The 15,753-nt window shown below is 50.6% G+C and overlaps 1 long non-coding RNA gene across 1 annotated transcript in view; it reads right to left on the bottom strand.

Annotated features, from left to right (window-relative positions):
- Window positions 1-2,502: 2,502 nt before the first annotated feature.
- Window positions 2,503-15,753, bottom strand: part of LOC308241950 — a 47,427-nt gene continuing 34,176 nt past the window's right edge. The window contains exons 2-3 of the long non-coding RNA XR_013959908.1: window positions 3,982-4,094; window positions 2,503-2,634 (exon numbers count right to left, since the gene is read on the bottom strand). This is a non-coding gene — a long non-coding RNA (uncharacterized lncRNA). The remainder of the gene's footprint in view (window positions 2,635-3,981; window positions 4,095-15,753) is intronic.

The raw sequence follows: 15,753 nt of genomic DNA, 5'->3' as shown, positions 1-15,753 counted from the left end.
CCCCTACCTGCACTCTTTACTCCAGCCAAGGCATTCTCCTCACTAACGGCTGCCTACAGCTAAGTAGGTCCCACTCCCCAGATTACTGTCACAGAGCCCTTCAGCGGCCCCTTTATCGGCTTTTAGTTGCAAGGAATACAAAAATGAAATCCCAACTGCTTTAAACAGTGTATATATTAACTCACTTGACTAAGTAGTCCAGATTCAACAGACTTCAGGCACAGTTTGAGCAGGACTGGGATGCCATTTTTTGTAATTTTCTAGCCTCTTCCCACCTCCCATGTTGACAGTAGTCTCACGTTGTGTTCCTAGTCACCAAATGACTGCCAGGAATTAGGACTGCGTGCTTCCTCATTTGAATACAAACAGAGATTGGATGTCTTTCCTCGGCCTCTAACAAAAGTTCTAAGCCTCTTGTCTGATTGGGCCAACCTAAACCAATCCCTATAACCAGGGGGATATGTGTACTGATTGGTTTACAACCAACCAACGTGCCTAGGTAGCAGCGGGTGGATTATTTTGACTGGCTAAGCCAATCAGGATTCATCTCCAGAGCCACACACACTCGCTATTGGAGATGGATGGGGCATTGACAACAACCAATTGCACTACAATCTCTTCCACTTCACTTTCCTGGGAGTTGGGCTTCCTTTAAGACCCAACTCAAACCCCAGACCTCTGAAAACGAGCCCCCTCTCGTTTAACTCCAGAGGCCTTACTACTTGCTCAACACATGGCAACCACAGCCATATATAACTTACTCATATCAGAGTGTGTCTATTCTTCCCATGAATAATCACAGAACTGATTAAAGTCTGCAAAAGCACTTTATACAAGCTGGCCCTTTTGACCTTTACAACAATCGTCTGACACTCAGAGAGGTTACATGACTTGCCCTATGTCACACAGCCAGAGCCAACATGATAACATTGCCCCAGAGGCCTCTTCAATATGTTCTCTCTCTTTCTCTCTCTCTCTCTCTCTCTCTCTCTCTCTCTCTCTCTCACACACACACACACACACACACACACACACACACACACACCTTACTCCTCCTCCACCCCCCAACTCAGGCCTGATCTGAAGTTGCAGAAGCCCCTGGCACCACCTCCTTTTCCCTACTTCACCTCAATTTCTAGAGCTCTGAAACTTCCTCCAAAAAGTACAAAGTTTTCTTGCCAGACAGCAGTTTCTAAGATTTGTGTGACAAGGCCGGGTAAAATTCAAATGACTCTGGGTGATTTAATCTGCTTGGGGCTGGGGTGGTAAATCAGCTCAGCCCCGGCTGCCTGCCGCAGCCGCCCCAGAAAGCCACCAGCAGAGCGGAGGATAGCAGCCTATCTGCTGATCTGCAGGTGAGGGCCCTGCAAGCATGAACTGCGGCCTGGGGAGTTCCCCTCCGCTGCTCTCAGAATACATTTGGAGGGTCCCATAGCCCACAGCCTCTCCCGCCCTACATGTTCCACCAGGAAGCATCTCTCCCAAGGATGCAGCCCTAATTCCTCCCTCCCCCACCCCCGTCTTCAGAGCCGTCTCCCAGGTCCACACTGGAGGATTTAGGGGAGGAGGCCAGCATTGGTCAAACTTTCACTGAAACTGGGGTGTCCGTGCCAGGTCCTTGTGCACCCACACACCCATTACCTCATTTCATCTTCACAACAACTTAATGAGGGAGGCATGTCCATCCTCAGCTTACAGGTGACTTAATTGAGGCTCCGAGTGATTAAAAAACTTGCCCAGGGTTATTACATAGCTAGCAGGAGGCAGAACCAAGATTCAAACCTAGATTCATAAGACTCCAAAACCCGCGTGCCTTTCCTCCACCCCTCTGTGGAGGCCGAGGGGAGATGGCAGCTTCTACTGGAACCTCGTGGTCTGAGATAAGAGAGGGGACGGCCCCTGGTTAAAGGGAAGTTGTTACTCTGAACAGATGAAACAATTGTTTTTTCCGCACAAGGGAAATGTCAAAGCAGAAGGTGGTCACACTATGACGTACCCACTGCATGTGCCTGCGTAGGTGCCGGGGACCAGGTGCTCAACACCCATCCACCTAACCGTCACTGTGTAAGCCGGGGGATGCTGGTAAATATGTACCAGCCAGAAATCTGGAGGAAAAGGCAAGCTCTGATTTACAGCGTTTGCCAATTCCTGTGGTGTCAATGTTCCCACCATGGTCCGCTGCAGGCTACCAATGGGATGTCACTGAAAACAGAGTTGGGAAGAGACGCTCTCAGTCAGTTCTCTAAGCCAGTAGGAGAGCAGCATAGGGAATATAGCCGATGATGCTGTAATAACTGTGTGTGCTGGGTACTAGACGTACTAGTAACAGCAGAACCACTTCATGAGTTATGGAAGTGTCTAACCACTATACTGTATGCCTGAAATTAACATAATATTGAATATGAAAACAAAAAAGCCAGTAGGAACCAACTCCAGCACACCACTGCCTGTAAGAGAGGTTTTATTAAACCCACTTAACAAACGAGGCCGTACAGAGGCACTCAAGCTGAAATCCATCTCTTTACAATTGTCTCAGGTCCGCAGTCTCTCCACAGCTCCACGTTCCCTGAGCCAGAGGTGAAGTGGGGAGCCACGCTCACTGGTTTCTGAAGGACGGTACCCTCCTGAGAGGTCCTGAAGGGCAGAAGAAAGCCAGTGGGTAGAAATTCCGCAGATCGAGGTTCAGCTTAGGAAAACTTCCTAGATGGACAGCTCCAGGAAGGTGTACCCAGCTACGTATGCCTGGCACATAGTAAGTGCTCAATAGACAATGACTCAATGAATGAATGGACGCAAGCAAGAAAAAGCCATTACATGCATATTCTATTGATACCTCAAACTCACCTAATCCATTACTGAGCTCATCATCTTTTCCCCAAAAAAAGCCTATCCCTCCTCCTGTCTCAGTGACTATCACCAAGCCAGGAACTTGGGAGTCCTGGCTCTCCCTCCCCCTGACCATCCCCACATCCAATCAACCGCCAAGCCCTATCTGTTCCTCTGGAGCAGATGCTGTCCTCAACCTACCCACTCTGCTCCCTGCTCAGACGGTCACCCTCTCACCAGAGCTTCCTCACCAGTCTTTCTGCTCTCGTCCCTGGCCTGAACCCACTGCCAGCCCCTGTCTAATCCATCATCAAGGAAACTGCCAAAGCGATCTTTCAAAACTGCCCCTCTGAGTGTGTCCCACCCCTTCAGTGGCCTCCCTGGCCCAGAGGATGGAACCGAAGCCTCGTGGTCCTCCAAGGTCTGGCCCCGTCTCCCTCACCTGTTTGATCCCTGGGCTCCTCCTCCACCCACGGTGTCATTTGCTCAACACCCCCAAGGAAACATCCTGCCTCCACTCGTGCCTTTGCTCACGCTATGCCCTCTGCCGGAAATGCCCTTCCTTCCCTCCCCCACCTCCCTTCCCTTCACCTGGAAAACAAATACTCACCCTTTAAGACATAAAGGAAGATGGCTCAGCCGATGATTCCTTTTTGCACTAACATTTCATGATTCTAATGCTAAGAAGGCTTTTTAGATTCTGCTGTCACCTTCTCTCTTCATGGGACCCTACCGTTGGGGATCCTCTGGTTCAACTCCATCATTTTATGGGCAGACAATCCAAGGCCCTGAGAGGAAAAGGGGCTTGCCCACGATCACACAGCAAACCAGTGGCAGAGCCAGGACAAGACCCAGACACCTGCCTCCCCGCTCAGGGCTCTGCCTTTGCAACACACTCTCCAACTTGATCCGCTCCTTGCACTTCAACACTTATATTCTCATTACGGCCATCACTACCCCACCCTGACTTACCTCTCACACCCAAGGCGGCTCTCATCTTTTTTGCCTGTGCTCACACTGCTGCAAGGCCAGGACCCGCCACCTCCAGGAAGCCCATCCTGATTATCCAACCAAACCCATCCACACCACACACCCTCCCCCAAGTCACCCACCCATATTTATCAAGACCCAGCCCCTGGGGCTTAGTTCACTCACAGTGGTCAGCATCTTGTTTTATCTCGCCAGGCAGGATATCCACTCCTCCATCTTCTTTCTTCCACTCCTCCATCTTCTTTCTTCTCAATCTCCTCCTCCTTGTACATCCCCAGCTGCAAACACAACTGCTTAGGGTAACAAAGTATGGCAAAAAGAAGGTGACATCTGAGGTCAGAGAGATGGAGGTTCAAATCCCAGCTCTATAATATCCCTGACTGGTTGCCCAAATCCATTTGAGCCTCAACTTCCTTTATCTAAAAGAATGAGCTCACCCATATTCCACGCCCAGCACTTAGTAGGCTCTTGATAAGGGACAGTTCCCTTCCCAAGTGAAACCCCAAGACACTTGGAGAAGACAGCTCCTGAGGGCTGGGAGGTGAGCAGAGTCCTGAAATCTCACTCCCACCCTCACCAGGCTAGGAGCAGCCTGTGTGGAGAAACGTGGGGTGTAGCCAACCCCCCGTCCCCACCCCCAACAATCTGCTTTAACCTTCCTATCACAAATGCCTTGTTTATTTCAATATCATCCGTTTTACTTTTCCGTTCATGCAAAAAAAAAAAATTTTTTTACAAAAACAGATTTAAGAGGAAAAGAAGTCTTTAATGAGTAAAACTGTCTGTAGCCCTGTTTCTTTCTCAGGAAAAAGTGGCTGTGATTCTGGCATGAGAGGGAAGCTCAACAGCTTCCCTTCACTGCAGCTGCCAGGAGAAGTGCATTTCAGAGTGGAACAGAACCTCCACATTAAACAGTGCGCCTTGGAGCCAGGCGCTTCCTGTGCCGAATTCCGCTTGGCAGGTGACACCCCAGCTCAAGCGGGGATCCAGCCCCGCTGCGAGCAACCGCAAGGCTCTCTGTTCCTGCCCACCTCCAGCATGGGAGAGGCAGCCTTGCCAGGCCCTGGCAAACCACTGACCACGAGGATAAAGGCTCCGAGACAGGAAGGAGACAACTGGAAAGGGGGCGGCTACACCTGGCCAGTGGCCAAGGGGACCAGGACCTCTCCCAGTTTCAGGGCATTCGGGAACCAGCACTTTCTCTCCCCCAAATGAGGGCAGTGTGACATAAAGATCAGGTCCAGGACTTGCTGCTCAAACAAAACTTAAGAAAATCTGCAACTTCATTCTCTGCTTCAAAGGTGTCATTTGAGAGAGCCACTCTGGATGGGACTCAAGAGTCAAACTCTAGAAGGGCTCTGTTCCTCTAAGAACTGCCCCCCCCCCAAAAAAAAAAAAAAAAAAAAAAAAAACGGAGGAAGAACTAAAAAAAAAACAACAGAAAAGCACACCTGACCTTCAAATATGAACAATAGTGTCTGCTCCAGGGCAGAGAACAGGCCAGGTCAGGATGGTGGTCCCCTCCCTTATCCCAAACCTCATACCTCTATTAATGTAGCCCTCTGACTCATAATGAGCCTAATGGCCCATGACTTCTAAATCTCTTTCTTATGAGCTGCTGCTCTTCTCTACAATCTTTCCTGTAGTTGAGATGGGCCCCAGCCTTTATCCCTGTGACATTTCATCATGCCACCTTGTCACGCAAGCCCATTGAGATCCTTCTGGGTCCTGATTCTGCTATCTGACCTTTTCTCTGTTCTGCCACCTCCTCCTGTTATAGGCCTGTACCCCTTATGTCTTCTTCTGGATCCTTGGCATATATTGGTCAGAACAGAGCCGAAGACAGAGCCCCATAGACCTTTACAGACTGACCTGGTTCCACTTATATGCACATTACATGGCTGTTGTTTGGCCAGATGGGAGGCCCCTCTGTGCCCTCACAGCCACTATCGTGTCCTCAAAAGCCATGAGAGACCCTGTCCTGTGTCTTAGGATGCAGCGTGATATGACAGAAAGGCTTGAACAGATCCAGGCCTGGATCCCAGCTCTTGGGCAAATCACTTAACTTCCCGGAGAGTCAGTTGCTCATCTGCAAAATGGAGACCATCATATCTAGTGCACAAGGGTGAGAAGATTAAGACAATGTATTGAAGTATCTGGCACACAGTAGGTGCTCAATACCTAGATTCTGCTCCACTCCACTCAAGCTCATAGTCTTCATCCACCAGTCACTGAGCTGTTGAGATTGAGAGGATTTGCCTGTTTGGGGTGAAACCAGGTTGGCTTCAGGGACCACTGCCTTCTTCTCTGAGTGTCACGGATTTCACCTCCATACTAGGCCCTCACACTAATTTGAGGTCTTTATGATGTGAATTCCTGTCAAGGCAATCTTCCCTTCCTGGATCTGCGCAGTTTTTTTAAATAAAATAATAACAAGAATAAAAACAGCTTAATCCTTCCCATCCCACTATGAAATAAAAACTATCTCCATTTTGCCTATGAGGAAACTGGGGTTCAGAAAAGTTAAATAACCTTTCCAAGGTCACAGAGCTGACAAATGCGAAAGCTAAGCAGAGCTCTGCCTGACCCTAAACAGCAGACTCTCAACATTAGGCAATATTTCCCAAATGTTGGCCTCACAGGCGGGACTTACTAGTAGTCTCTGGCCCTACTGCACCTGTCTTTTGGACCTCAGTCCAAAGTTCACTTGGTTGAGGGCCTTTTGGGTCCTGATACTGTCATCATGGGGTGGCCCCTCCTCACCCCCATCTCCCAGCGGCTCTGTGCCCACCACCTCCACATAAAGCGGGACTGAGGCACAGACCCATTGCTCCTGAAGACCGGGATCAGTGGGTTGGTTTCCGCATGTGCATCAACCTAAGCTCTTGACACCTGGGGCCTGGCCTCCCCGCAGCCTAAGCACAAGGCAGCCTGGACCCTCTTCCCCTGCCCTGCATCAGGACCCAGTCACCTGCTGCAGAACCCTGATGCCTCTGGACTGCCCGCTGCCTCCTAGACACCGAATGGTCAGGATCCCCACCTGCCAAGGGGCACCCCAAAGCCCCTTCTCCCAATCGTGTGTCCAGACTAGATGCTGAGTCCAGCCACCAGCATGGCTGTCCTCCATCACTGAGCACCAGTCCTCACCCTTCCTTCAAGCCTGGGGTCCAGGTCTGCCCCTGGGGAAAGGAGGGAGTGGACCCAGGAAGCTGCCAGGGCCGGGGCTCAGGGCCGGGGCTCAGGCCCGTGGCCACCACGGGAGCAGCCAGTCAAGGAGAGGATCCTTAGGGATTCCAAAGGAAACCATCCGTAGGTCTGTTTGCAAACCTTAACAACATCCAGGCAGGGTGCCCAGAACCGGAGGCCCATGTCAGAGAACTGCCCCTGAGGCCTCAGAGGACAGAGCTTTGGAGCAGCTCACTCTCCTCCCAAACACAGTCACCCGCACAATCAAAGCACAGCCTGGACAGTCACACCACCACGAGCACTCGCTCTACAAGCCCATTCATTAAAAAAAAGAACACTCACAAGCCCACTCATGCCCTCGCTCCACAGACAGAAACCCATCCACCCATTCAGTAACTATGGATTAAGCACCTGCTCCGTGCCAGGCATGCTTCTCGGCACGTGGGATACATCCGTGGCCAAAACAGACAAAGGTCCGATCCCTAGTGAGGTCTTTCATTCTAACTGGAAGGCCAACAGTCAAAGTAAACTTAAATGACTAAGTCATTTCGTGCACTGGCGGGTGATGAGGACAAAAGGAAAAATAGAACAGGGAATGGAGTGCTTGGGAGGGGGCAGGTAGCAATCTTCAGTAGGGTGGCTGGGACTTCCTCATGAAAGTGACACTCAGATGCCCAACAGCCACCTGTGCATGGCCGGCAGCTCTGGTAGGAGACAGCCCGTTTTCCCATTAACGTTCATCCCCACATAACGTTAGATACTCCAGTCACAAACACCCGAAGACCTGCTGAAGCTACCAAATACCACAAGTCTGGGACATCCTGACAGAAAGGCTGATCAATGTCACCACGTTAGTGGAGTGATCATGGGATCCCACCGCCTCTTCCAGCTATTACGACTTTTCCTTCTTCCTCCAAGTGCTGTCTGAACCTTCTGTCTTCTCCGCCTCCCTTCCTGACACCCTAAAATCTGTTCTCCCATCCTCAGAGCTCCATCAAAACTGGGCCTGGAAAGATAAGCAACCCTCTTTAAAGGTAACTTTCCCTTTCACCTTGCTTTTCCTGCACTTTGGTGAGATCAGCTCCTCCTGGTCCACATAGGGTATTGTATGATGAACCACCTTTTCAGAAAAAAAGGACGGGACACTGAAGGGAACTCTTGAAGAAGGTGATGAAGTTATTTGTTCATTCACTCAATATTTATTGAACATCCACAATGCCACTGTGCGCCAGAGATTGTCCTAATGGTGGGGATACAGACATGAACAACACAGCTAAAATTCCTGCCCTCCTAGCATTCACATTCTGGCAGGGGAAAGAGAAACCATAAACAAAATAAATGCAGCAGCCCCCCCTTATCTGAGGTTTCGTTTTCCATGATTTCATTTATCCATGGTCAACCATGGTCTGAAAATATTAAATGGAAAATTCCAGAAACAAGCAACTTATAAGTTTTAAATGCATGTCTTTTTGAGCTCCCGCTTGTCCCCACCACCGTCCGCTTTGTCCAGCAGAGTCACACTGTATATACTCCCTGCCGGTAGCCACAGTTATCAGACGACTGTGGTTGTATCGCAGGGCTTGTGTTCAAGGAACCCTTATTTTACTTAATAGTGGCCCCACAGCGCGGAGTAGTGATGCTGGCAATTCAGATGGGCCAAAGAGAAGCCATAATGTGAATGTGCGTGTAGGGAAAAGCATATATGTAGGCTTCGGTACTATCTGCAGTCACAGGCACCCACTGGCGGTCTTGGCATGCATGCCCCCCGGGGAGAGAGTCCATTCTAGGTAAATATATGGTGTGTTCAATGGTGACCCATGTTAATGGAGATTAAAGCAGAGAAGGAGTAAGAAGGGAGGAGAGTTTTAAGCAAGGATGCCCTCCTGTCCTCACCTCAGATTTTTCCACTGCACAAAACACACCCAGAATATTTCCAAGACACACCATCACACACTCACACTAGACTCCACACAGACAGGCACGTGGACCTCCTCTCTGCTATGAAAAGGGCACTCACACAAACACACACATGTACACACAGACACACACAACACACCTAGGCATGCACATGCTCATGAGCATACTCAGCACACACACACACACACACACACACACACACACACACACACACACTCATACAGACACCAGCCCACTCACTCAAACCTAAGAGAAACACCCTCCAGATCACACAAAGAGGCTAGGGAGTCAGAACCAGCAGGACCCTCACAGCCAGAAGGCACTGGAGAGGAGAGGCCCCAGTTCCCCCAAGGCTAGCAGCAGGCCAGTGACAGGGCGGGCGTGGCTCCAGTCCTGAGTTCCTCACCATACACACCCTCTCCCCTGTCCACAGACTCAGGACCCAACAAAGGCAACCCCACTTGTGAACACCACCAATAAGCACACAGTCTTACGTACAGGGACACATACCAGACACACACATTCACACATTCCCTCACTCCCCTCTTCCAGACAACAAAGTGGGGTGAGATTTGAAGAACCTCTTGCAATTTCAGCACTGCTTGTCCCTTCACCCTCTCCCACCCCACCCCCACAGGTCCCAGCTGTTCCAGCCACCACCACATTCTCCTCCTGCCCCAGCCTGTGGTCGGGAGCTCTCTGGATGGCATGTGTGTGCATACAAAAGGACCCTACGTGAATGGATACGCAAGTGATTTACAAATGGGGTGGACACGTTTGTGTGCAAGTATTCACGCATGGGGACTTTACAATGTGTGAGCGCCTTTATGGGTACGTGCAGGTGTGTGTCTGTGCACATGTGTGTGCATGTTCCCAGGGAGACAGAGAAATTTATCATCTAAATCTGGCTTCTCCGGGGGATGAAAGCAAAGCAAAGTTCAGGTTTAAATCACACCAACACGAGCAGGAGGGCTCCCTGGCCTTACATGATTATCTGCGGTGTGCAGCGGAACGGGCTGGCAGGCAGGAGGCAGCCAGCAACCCGTCAGCGGGGAGTCATTTGTTGTCTCCAGGCCCCTGGGACCTGCTATGGCTGCTCCAGGAGCGGGAGACCTGGGATTGCAGCAGCGACAATCACATGCCCGTCCCAGGTGCTGGGGGAGGGGTGGGCGCAGGCTGGCATCGGCCGGGGCTTCCTGGTGCCGTAGAAAAGCAGAGGGAGAAAAGGCAGGAACCCACGGGCCAGAAGGAAGCCCAGGCACTTCTTGGCCTGGATAGAGAGAGAGGGTCCAGGCAAGAGGCAGCCCTGGCCCCAGGGCAGACGCTGCCCTGCCACCCTCTTCACTGGCCAGGAAAACATCCTCCGAGCTCCAGGAGGTCAGAGCCTCAGGCACCCTGAGTTCTCCTGGCTCTCTTCTCTCTGTGACAGTCACCTCTGCTCTCCTCTCCATCTCTCCTCCTTCTTTTGTTTCTGTGTGTTTGCTCTTTGTCTCTCCCTCTCTCTCTGTCTGGGATTCTCTTATGTGTTATGTCGGACTGTCCGGCCTTCTCTCTCCATCTGTCCCTCTATCCACCCAAATCTCAAGATTCCCTTTGCTGACCCCCTGTAACCTTGCTCGTAACACATCACACACCTCCCAGACATGTGATCACCTTTGAGCTGCTCGTCATTTGGGAGAGGCTGGAGAACTAGAGATTAGAAATCCCGTTTTACAGATGAGGAAACTGAGCCCCCAGAAGGCTTGCCAAGTCCACACAGCTGGTGTGGAATTAAAAATCCAGGTGTGTTTCCACTGCATGACCAGCCTCCCATAACTCCACATCACTGGAAGCAGGAGCAGTTCTCCCCAGTTCCCCAAACCTTAAAAGGAAGAGAAGGTAAGAACCCAGTGCCACAAAGCGGCTTACCCCAACCCAACCACTAAAACTGCCTTCAATTCACAACAGGTCCTAGAAAACACAGAGGCTGAGCTAGGAGTCATGAGCATTCTGTGTATGTTCCCCAAGGATGCCCCATCCCAGCCCTACTCTCCCCGAATCTGAAGTGTCTCTAGGTTCCACATTCCCCAGGCCCACCTGGGATGAATGAGCTTCCTGCTTCCCGAATAGGTGCCTCTTGCGGTCTCAGTCTTCCCATCTGTACAATGGGGACAAGCAGGTTGTAATGCTCGCACTGCTGAGCTAGGCCCCTGCTCCAACAAACACAGCAGCTCCTCTCCCTGAAAGGACCCGAATCACTGAAAGACCTCTGGCTTCAGCCACCAAGAGCCCGTGGACACCTCTCGTGATCGCTGTGGTTTCGCGGGCCCAAACCGCCTTTGCCCACTTGGGCAGCCTGGGCAGCAAACGTGAAGCCGCGGGCCCAGAGACAGAGCCCCATCTGCAGCAAGGTCCAACCGCCTCCTAAAGCCTCCACCGCTGCCTCCAGCCCCCACCCGAGAGGCGTCAGCACCAACGACCCGCCAGGGCCTGCCCATTTTCCTTTCTTTTCATTGCCAGCTCCGAGCGCAGTTATAGAACCAGGTCTCCACAGAGTAATTTACTGGCAGAATCTCTCCCAGAATCCAGCTTGAAACCAAGCTGTAAAAACAGCTTCGAGTGTAAATAATTCATGCAGACAATATGACTTTTTTATGTAAATTCGGTGCATTAACCCTCTATTATAATGATGGACGACAGATAGGGGCGACGTTGCCTTGGTAAGAGCTAATGGATGGCCGCCATAAATTCACTGCACATTTTATTGTGTTGCTGGAAATTGTGCCTTCAGGCAATGCTGTTTACTTTTATGTAAAACTCTAGGTTCCCTAAATATTACAAATATTTTACATCCAGCTCCTCAGCATTTGGGCTCGGCCCACAAATCAAGCTTTCTCCATGTGAGTTGTAATTAAAGGTTTGTTGTTTTTTATTTTTTTTCCTGGGACAATTATCTCCTACTATAAAGAGAAATATTTTTCCCCTTTAGATGTTCCGTCATTGACTTATTAACAAATCCTTTGAAGAAGGAGGCTGCAAGCGACTCGCTGTGTACTTGGCACGAGTGGGTCGCAGAGAAGGAGCGCTGTGGGTACAAGAGCTTGGTGGCTGGCTGTTATGTCTGGCCGCCGCTCCAGTTTATTTACACATATGATATTCTGGGCCTTCCTCCCCCTCTTCCTTTCTATAATTCATGACCACTTTAGCAGGGTAATTCCTCCAGCCACCTTTGCAAGAGAACAGCCCCTTGCAAGCCCCCTGCCCGGGCTCCTCTTGGGATGTCGACGCTGGGCCTGATGCCCAGGAGGGTCAGCAGTGGAGTCTTCACAGCTGGCTGCCCATACACAACCCCGAACCGCTCACCGAGCACCTTGCACGGGGATTTCCTGCATTGATTCTCCTACAACCCCAAGTGCTGGAGGTGCCCTTGGCTCTGCCCAAGCAGAACTCATGAGGATGGCACTGAGTCTTGCACCAGGTCCGGGGAGAGGGAGGCAGAGAACCTCAGAAGCTTCTTAAAGAAGGGAGGCAACAGCTGGAGCAGCAGCCCTCTCTCAAAATAATCCTCACACTTGTTTATTATTGTCATTAATATTAATGGCCATGCTGTTAATATTCATATAGCTGCATTACTATCATCCAGGAGCACCTGGGATCTCTAAGCACTCCTAATGGCATGTGGGTTCTGCCTGCAGGGCCTCCACCTCTCTGCGGGTCACTCCCCACGGGCATGGCACCCATCCTACCCAGGTTTCAGAACACCCTCCTCTCTGATTGGCACCTGCCTCGGGAAAGCCAGAGCCACACGGGATTAGAGGTGCCTCAAAGTCCCAGGGCCTTTGCTGGGACAATGGGACTACAGGCCAAGGACCTGGACATTTCCAAGGGGCACAGGAAGGGGTCTGACAAAGGTGACTTAAGAAAGAAAGATAGTTCATGTCCCCTCACCAGCTCAATTTCCCGCAAAGTCAAAAAGAGACACATTGGTTAAAAACAAAAATGAGATATCACTTTTCTTGACTAGATTGGCAAAGATCATTGTAATAATAATAATGGCAACAGCAGTGGCCGGCTCGCTTCCTGTGCACAAGTGTTATGCTTAACCCTAATCTCCATGACATCCCCTCATATACCCTTGGATGGGATTGTAAATTCGTAAAACCTTTGTGAAGAGCAACTTACAAAGTGAGACTAGATGCAAACTCTGCTCACCCTATGACCCAACAATTTCATTTTTAGGAATTTCCTGTATGTTAATTATTGAAACGACTCTCCTTCTACGTGAAATCCTCTTTTGGCTCCCCTCTGTACCCACCCATTCCTTCCCCCTCCGCCCCCTAACCTTGCCTCCTGTATGCTCATCTGTCACCCTGAATGTCATCTCCTCCCTACCTCCCATGCCTAAGTTACCTGCTCTTACTCTCCCATAGCCTGTACATTTCCTTCGTCCTATGGGTACCTTTCCTTTGCACTCCGTAATCACCTGTTAACTGGATAGTTATTTGTGTAAATCCTTGAGACATAAACCCATTGCAAAAAGTTACTGTCTGGCCTGCTGACAGAGGCTGGATGTCCTGTCTTCCTACTACATCATAAACTCTGTAAAAGCAGGGACCGACCATGTTGTTTTATTCATCATTTCTATCCCCAACCTGGCACTAGACTGGTATGTAGCACACACTCCATAAACATTTACAGCATGAATGAATAAATGAATGAATGAATGCATGAATGAATGAAATGCACAAAGATATATATACATTGACGTTGACTGCAGGGATGTTAATAAGAGCAAAACAATTGGGAAAACATGTATGGCCATCAGCCGGGGCCTGGGTAAGTAGAGTGCGGTTTAGCCATACATATAACGCAGGCATTAAAACCACGAGATGGATCTATATGTATTGACATGAAGGACGTCCGTGACATATTGCTGAGTGGGGAAGAAACAGGTGACAGAACAGCATGTGCTGTCTGATCTCGCTCGGGGTAGAATTGCATACATGGAATCTATTTGTGTGTATTTATGCACAGAGAGAAGTCTGGAAGGCCGTTCACCAAAATGCTATGTGGTTATCTCTGGATGGTGAAATCTGAGGTGATTTTTACATTTTTCTTTGAACTTTTCCATCTTGTCTGAAATTTTTGCAATGAGCATATGTATTCTTTTTTACAAAATGATGAAGCTGCTTTCAAAAGAAAAAACAAGTATAGATACATTGGGAAAGGAGGGGGTGTCTTGTGAGGGGGTCAACCTGAGGCCAGGTGAATGGACAGAAGCTGAGCCCGGGAGTGGGCTGCAGGGCTGTCTCCCCTCTGCAGGGGCTGGGCACCTCGCGTTTCCCTGCCACCCCCAGGTTACAGGGAAGGGCATTTAGGGCTGAGCCGCTATCCCATCCTTTCTGCAGGCACCTCATGCTTGTCCAGAGTGGAGCTTCTAAATAGGGATTTCCGCCTCTGATTCTTCTGACATGCTTTACCGCCTCAGAGCTGTTTTGCAAAATTCATAGCAGTTTTCACAGGCTCCAGGCTTCCTGGGACCGATTCCATTTTGAACAATAGTGGAGTGTCTGCTTGCAGGCACGGTCAGCCCACCCCAGAGCAGCCTCCCAGCCGCCGTGAGCTGGGACTGTGGGGCTGAGTGTCGAGGCCACGGCATGAAAATACATGAGCTCGTCCGTGTCCTCGAACTCACCCTCCTGTCAACCAGAGGGAAGGACGGAGGTGGCTGCCCCCCTTCCTGACCCTCCCGTGCCCTGAGGGGACTCTCCCCAAGGAGGTGAGTGACACAAGGTCCTTCCCAACATCCCCCCTTTCTTCCTGGATCACCCCCATTGGTTCTCCTTACCCAAGCACCACCTAATGCCCTAGAAGCTAATTGACTTGGCCAAGCCAAGGTCACAGGGCAAGATATGGCAGGGCTCAGGGTTGACCCAGGGTCCCCATGCCTGCTCTGTGCCTGCCCTAATGTAAAAAGGCCTGGTGCCCCGCTCCTTAAGATACATCCAAGGGGTTTGGCAGCACGGTCATGACCCCAAACTAAGCCACAAGAGGCCCCACTGCTGGTCTCTGTCCTTAGCCCTGCCTCCCTCAAAATCTAGTCTCAGTACCCACGGTGATTTCTGTAAAACACAGAGCTCACCAGCTATTTCTCTGCTTAAAAGCCTTCTGTGGCTCCACATTGCTTATGGGGGAAAACACATCTATGCTCCTCAGCCTGACACTCAAGTTCTTTTGTGATACAGCCTCTGTCCCGCCTCCCTCTCTAGTCCTTCCTCCCTGCAGAAGGTAGAGTGATGTTTCTGCTCTGACCTTGACCCTCTTCTTCTAAAAGGCCTTCACTGGCTCCCCATCACCCTCAATATACACGCACATGATCCGCTCCAGCCCCCACTCCCTGCAACTCAAGCCTGGGCTCCAGACACCATGAATGGGCCAGGCGGTAACACGGCTCCATGTCTGTATCCACTCCGCTGGCTCACTCTTCTCAGCTCCTTCATCTGGGTAACTATCCTGCTCATCCTCCAAGATTCTGCTCAGCGATCGCCTCCTCAGAGAAACTGGCCCTAACTCCTCCAAACCCCTGTCAACTACTCGGAGCAAAACCACAGTCCCTGAGCCCCCTGTGCTCGCCCTGCTAACCTCGGTCACTGCCTGTCCGTAGGTTCAGCTTTCCCACTGCACTGTGAGCTCTTCAACTGCAGGGCGTCCTGTGCCCAGTGAATATTTATTGTCGTTATTATAGGAAAGCAGGTTTCATCAGTCCCCTGGGGAAACTGAGGTACAGAAAGGTAGAGACACTGTCCAAGGTCGCAGAGCTAAAAAAGGATGGCGGCAGGTTTGAACCCAGATGTC

Source organism: Plecotus auritus (assembly GCF_963455305.1).
Source record: "Plecotus auritus genome assembly, chromosome: 2".
NCBI classification, from domain to species: domain Eukaryota; kingdom Metazoa; phylum Chordata; class Mammalia; order Chiroptera; family Vespertilionidae; genus Plecotus; species Plecotus auritus.
Note: the sequence above shows the minus strand (reverse complement) of the source record. Positions and strands in the feature narration are given on the sequence as shown.